The sequence below is a fragment of the Phyllostomus hastatus genome, unplaced genomic scaffold (genome assembly GCF_019186645.2).
Source record: "Phyllostomus hastatus isolate PE091 unplaced genomic scaffold, TTU_PhHast_1.1 phas_scaffold_28, whole genome shotgun sequence".
In the NCBI taxonomy this organism is placed as follows: domain Eukaryota; kingdom Metazoa; phylum Chordata; class Mammalia; order Chiroptera; family Phyllostomidae; genus Phyllostomus; species Phyllostomus hastatus.
The window spans coordinates 22,884,416-22,890,824 of NW_025334022.1; the positions used below are offsets into that span (position 1 = coordinate 22,884,416).

The 6,409-nt window shown below is 36.9% G+C and overlaps 2 pseudogenes; one reads left to right on the top strand and one right to left on the bottom strand.

The window, feature by feature from the left end:
• The first annotated feature begins 1,988 nt into the window (after positions 1-1,988).
• LOC123805208 lies at positions 1,989-3,103 on the top strand (annotated as a pseudogene).
• Positions 3,104-4,222: 1,119 nt separating this feature from the next.
• LOC123805082 lies at positions 4,223-5,901 on the bottom strand (annotated as a pseudogene).
• Positions 5,902-6,409: the final 508 nt, after the last annotated feature.

Below are 6,409 nucleotides of genomic sequence, written 5' to 3' on the forward strand. Positions count from 1 at the left end.
GCCTGAGAATGTCCTAGTAATACTTTTACTAACAAAACATGTCAAAAATGTCATACTTGTCATCCCAGGAATTTGATAGTGACAGAAGTAAGAAGACCAGTACTGAAAGGTTGGTGACTGATGAATTTAAAGAGACCAAAGACTTAGTATCTATGAACAGTCTGCATGGAACTACTTTGGGGAGAATAGTTTGGAATAAGTTGAGAAAAACACTTAGTATAACCTGAAGTGGAATCTGATAAGAGGTGTTCCAATTGATGGTGGTAAAAATATGTATGAAGTAGAAAACAGGTTTGTGAACAAATACACAAAACTTGTGAAAATGTAAGGTATTTAACTATAATATTATTCATTATATTCTTTATCAGCAGTTGCATTGCAGACAATAGTTGAATCTCTCATATGTTATTTGGCTAATAGTATCAATGGGGAACTTCATTCGCTCTCATTAACATAACTATCACAGTTCTGTGTACTTTTGTCAGAAATAGAAGCTGGGTATTCTCACTTGCTCTATCATAGAGCAATTCTATTGCTTCACAGTGGTAAGTGAGTGTGTGTGTGTGTGTGTGTGTGCGTGTGTGTGTGACTTTTTGAGCTCAGGTTGGAGACTGAATTATTTTGATTCATAAAATCTCCTTCAAATGTTATTCAACACTGAATGGCTTTGAAAATAATCTTTTGTTGTAGGCTTGATAATATTTCTTAATCAATTCAACGCACAATTACAATGCAAACAGTGGTTATATACAAAGCTTATACTATGGTAGAGTCATTTCAATGACAACAAAAATCATTCAAATTAAAGTACTGTCTGGCTGATGTATATGCTTCTCATGCTGTCAGAAGTTAAAATAAGGAGCAAGATCTCTATTCCCATGCAGATTTCCAGCGAATACAGATCCAAGTTCAGACAATACTTCCAGCAGTTTTTTCAGACCTCTATGAAAGTACAGAGGAAATTTCCATATTTCACAACCACCTAACTGTGCAATTGAGGAGATTCCACATGAACTTGAGTTGGAAGTGATTAAATCTATAAGGTAATGACCTGTTAAAAGGCAAATATCAATAGGAAGATCTAACAGAACTGTATACATGACATCCAAGAGATGAATATGCTCAGTTAAAACCATATGCTTGCCCTCACTGGTGTGGCTCAGTGAATTGAGTGCTGGCCTGCAAACCAAAAGGTCATGGGTTCAATTCCCAATCAGGGCACAGGCCTGGATGGCAGGCCAGATCCCCAGTAGGGGGCACTTGAGAGGCAACCACACATTGATGTTTCTCTCCCTCTCTTTCTCCCTCCCCTCTCTCATAAATAAATAAATAAATACAATCTTTTTAAAAAATCTGCATTATCTTAAAAATCATATGCTTGTGTTAAGTGAAATAAGTCAGTAAGAAAAAGACAAATACCATATGATTTCATTTACATGTGGAATCTAAAATACAAAATAAACAAACAAACAAAACAGAAACAGGCTCATAGATACAGAGAATAAACTGATGATTGCCAGAGGCAAGGGTTTTTTAGTACTGGATGAAAAAGGTAAAGGGCTTAAGATTGGTAGTCACAGAACAGTCATGGGGATGTAAAGTGCAGCATAGGGAATATAGTCAATAGTATTGTAATAATAATGTATGGTGCTAGATGGGTACTGGAAATATTGGGAAGAACACTTTATAAAGTATATTTTACATGATCTAACAACTATGCTGTGCACCTGAAACTAATAAAAATAATATTTAATATAAACTATAATTGAGAAATAAAATATAAAAAACATATGCATGTGGATTGATATCAGTTTTTGGAAGTACCTATCTCATGGATTGATATCAATATTTTCCAATATCTGTGTGAAAAGATATTTGCAAGATAAACTATGTAAGCCCCTTCTACATGGTGATGTAGAGCTAGTGCTGTGGTCTAGAAACAGGCTGCAACCTCAACCATACTAGCAGCCATCCCCAGTGTCCCAACCATGGACCCTCACAGAGTAAGGGAGCTTTGGGCAATAGTGAACAATCTATAAGCAGAATCCAATCATTCTGCACACTGAGGAAACGTCTTCCTGAGGGAGTTGGTGAAAAGCATGTGGGGAAGGGGGGCTAGTAAAATACACCTGCTACTCATAAAACTAAATCAGAAGAAAATATCAAGGAAGAAAAAACAGACTATAAGGTGGTAGAGCAGAACATGAAGACAGAAGAATCATTAAATGAGGAAAGTGATCTAGAAACTGACAATGAAAGTGTAATTGAACCAGACACTGAATTCATTTCAAAAATGGGAGATGAAAATATGGACATAACAGAAGATATGATGGATTGGGAAAATATTTTTTTAAAAAGTGACTGCCATTGATACCCTAAATGACGGTGAACTACAGAAAGCCATTGACTTGTTCACAGATGCTATCAAGCTGAATCTCCACTTGGCCATTCTGTATGCCAAGAGAGCCAGTGTCTTCATCAAATTAAAGAAGCCAAATGCTGCCGTCCGAGACTGTGACAGAACTATTGGAAAAAATCCTGATTCAGCTCAGCCTTACAAGTGATGAGGGAAAATATGTAGACTTCTGGGCCATTGGGAAGAAGCAGCCCATGATCTTGACTTTGCATATAATTGGATTATAATGAGATGCTAGTGCAATGGTGACAGAAGTTCAACCAAGAGTCCCCAAAATTGCAGAACATCAGAGAAAGTATGGGCGGAAATTAGAAGTGCAAGAGATCAAAGAATGGAAAGGGTTAAGAAGACTCCTGACAAAAGGAGAGGGACAAGAGGGAGGAAGAAGCCAGAGGACAACCAGGAGCTCAGTATAACTCTTTTCTGGGTGCTTTCCTGGGAGAATGACTGGTAGTTTTCCTGGACGAATGCCTAAAATGGGAGGAGGCATACCTGAATGGCAGGAATGCCTGGGCTCCATGAAATTCTTAGTGATCCAGAGGTTCTTGAATCCATGCAGGATCCAGAAGTTATGGTAGCTTTCCAGGATGTGGCCCAGAACCTAGAAAATATGTCAAAAATCAGAGCAACACAAAGGTTATGAATCTCATCAGTAACTTGTCAGCCAAATATAGAGGTAAAGCATAATGACCTTCTGACAAATAAAGCCCTTGCTGAAGGAAAAATAACTTAGATCACCCAGTGGATGTTGCAAAATACAAACCAATTTAACTCTGACCTTCTCATGAAGAAAGCTTTGAAGAAAATCTCTACCCCTATATCAAATGCATCTGTATCATTTTTGTAATGGTTTTCCATTAGGGTACTCATTCAGATAATGTTTTCCTATTAGGAATTACAAACTTTAAACATTTTTAATCTTTCAAAATATTTAAAAACAAATTAAAAGGGTGTGTTAAACCCTACATTTTTCTTTACTAATTATGTTGGTGTTTTGCTCCAAATTAACTGGGCAAAGAAGATCCTTCAGTATGGAAGATTTATGGCTCAGTTTGAGTGGAATAAATAAAGGTTTATTAGCAGGAGGCAAATATAATATTTAAATAGATACAATTTTATTTGAATTTACAGTTTCTGTGGCATTTGAATTGCTTTTAAATACTTTTTAAATTATTTATTTTGATAAAACTACTGGAACCACCAGTATTGCAATGGGACCTTGGTAGAGACTGCAAGTACTTGGCAGGACAGCAGCAATATTACTACATTTTAAATAGCAATGTACCCTTGTGTTAGATACATTTAAATCTTACACTGAGGTGAAGGGATGATTTATATTTTTAACTTTGAACAAATATTATTACACAATGGTCAAATAACTGTATGTTTCTCTACTTTGTACACAGTTATTCTTACTCTCCACAGAAAGGATGTTTTCTAACTTCTCACTGGAATGGCAAGCACTAAAGTCCTGATTTTAACAAAATAGTAGTAAAAATGCTTCAGCGACTTAAGCTGAAAGCAGTACATTGGTACATGGCTTTTTTACTTAGTTATCAGGAATGTACAAATGTATTTGTATTTAAAAATACAAAATAAATTATCTGTAGGCATGGACAACGACAGCAGTAAACCATCGTATGTTGTCAACTGAAACCAGTAACTGATGGTTATAATGATTTTCTTAAACATCAGCCAGACTTTTCTTCCATCATTTCCTTTAACTGGCATCTCTGAAGTTATAGCACAGTGCTTTGAGCTTCCTCTCACCATTCTCATTAATAATGGTAAAGCACTATTCTAAGATTAGAACATGCCACCTCACATTCCACCCATCCCATCCATCCCAGGGTCTTTATTTTCTTTAGGAATTTCCATGACTACAATTTCTGCTGTTGTTACCAGGGAGGCCACTCCAACAGCATCCAGTAAAGGAGTTCTTACAACCTGAGTTGAATCATGATTCCCTTTTCCACCATATTCACAAAATTGCCAAACATAGCATCATAACCAACTTCTGAGGAACTTTACATAACTTTCTCAACTATCAACAATCCTGCAACACCCACATTTTTAGTTAGCAATAATGATTGCAGGAATTTTTAGTGCTTTTTATATAATTCCTATAACAATTGTTTTATCTTCATTAACTGGAGTTCAGTGCAAAGTTGGAATGCACAGAAGCAGGGCACAAAACCTTCCCAGAACAATGCCTTCCTCAATAGCAGCTTGTGTAGCACTGAGGGCATCTGTTACTCTGTCTTTCTTTTCATTCACTTCAACATTACTTGTCCCACCAACCATCAGCACAGCTACTCTGTCTAAAGTTTGCCAGACGTTCATTTAGTTTTCCTTTTCATATTCACTAGTTATGATATCTAACTGCTTGATTTCTTGAATATACTTTTTAATTTGAGCCTTGTCACCTCTTACTTTCAAAAATATGGCATCATTTTGGTCACAATGACTTCTCTAATTTTTCCTAATTCATGAGGCTGAACATCTTCAAGATTTAAAGTCAATCCTCCTTCTCTAAACACTGCACCACCAGTAGCAACAGCCATGTATTTAAGGCATTTCTTTCTATTGCCACCAAAACCTGGAGCTTTGACTGTTGCAACCAACTCTTAGCCTATTCAGACCAAGTGTACTTAGAGCTTCTCCATCAACATCTTCAGTAATTATGACCAAAGACTTACAATGAACATTGACGATTTCAAGATCAAGGTCAGTGGACTGACCACTAGAAATTTTCTTTTTACTCAATAGAACATAAGTATTTTGAAATTTATACTTCTGACCTTCTGCTATATTAATAAAGTATGGAGAAATATAACCTCAAACTTCATGCCTTCAATAATTTCTAATTCATCATTCAGTGTTTTCCCATCCTTTACTGTGGTGGTGCCCTTTTTTCCAACCATTTCCATTACATTGGAAATGATGTTGCTAATTTATTTGTCTATATTTGCAGAAATTTTAGCAAGCTGAACTATTTCTTCAGGCATTGTCACAGATTTAGACTGCTTCTTATATTCAGAAATTACAGCATCAAGAGCTAACATTACACCTATCCTGATTTCCACTGGGTTAGCACCTTTGATAAGCTTCTCAAAGCCTTCCTTGGCAAAAGAGTGTACCAGTACAGTAGTGGTGCCACCCCAACCTCTTTATTTGTATTATTGGCAACATCTTGAACATTTCAGCATCAATATTTTTACATTTGTTTTTTAAGTCAGTAGACTTTACAATGATCACATCATCTTTTTTTACCTTGGGACCTCCCAAACTCTGTTCAATAATCACCATTTTTCCATTTAGACCCATAGTTATGGCTACAGCATCAGCTAAATAAAGGTCTATAGCATTGAGTTTCAGGCATCTGCACCAAATTTTACATCTTTGGAATAAGCCCGAGTGAGATGAGGAGTCAGTGCCCTGGACACTGGTCTAATCTAGTAAAGGACTATGTGTAATCGAAGCATTTCTGCAGCGCAGTGACAGGGTGTGCCAACAGTGAGGCAGTCTTTTCATGGTAAGTGAGGAGATGGGATGATCTTTGTAATGCTGTAGTAGAGTTGGATTACTTACCTCTGTTCTTATTTGATATATAAAATAAATTATTCATATTAATTCCACACAGGAGGAATAAGAGAATACTTTTATTTTTATATTTCTGTGTTTATCTTTTAAGTATTTTACTTATTTATTGTTATGGGAAGGGAGAGAGAAAGAGGCAGAGAGAAATATCAACGTGTGATTGCCTCTCAGGTGCCCCCCACTGGGGACCTGGCCCACAACCCAGGCATGTGTCCTGACTGGGAATCAAACCAGTGACCCTTTGGTTTGCAGGCCAGTGCTCAATCCACTGAACCATGCCAGCCAGGGCATCTTTCTATGTTTAAAATTACCTTTCCTGGTTAGAAAATGCCCATCTCACCCTGGCTGGAGTAGCTCAGTGGATTGAGCGCAGGCTGCGAACCAAAGTGTCGC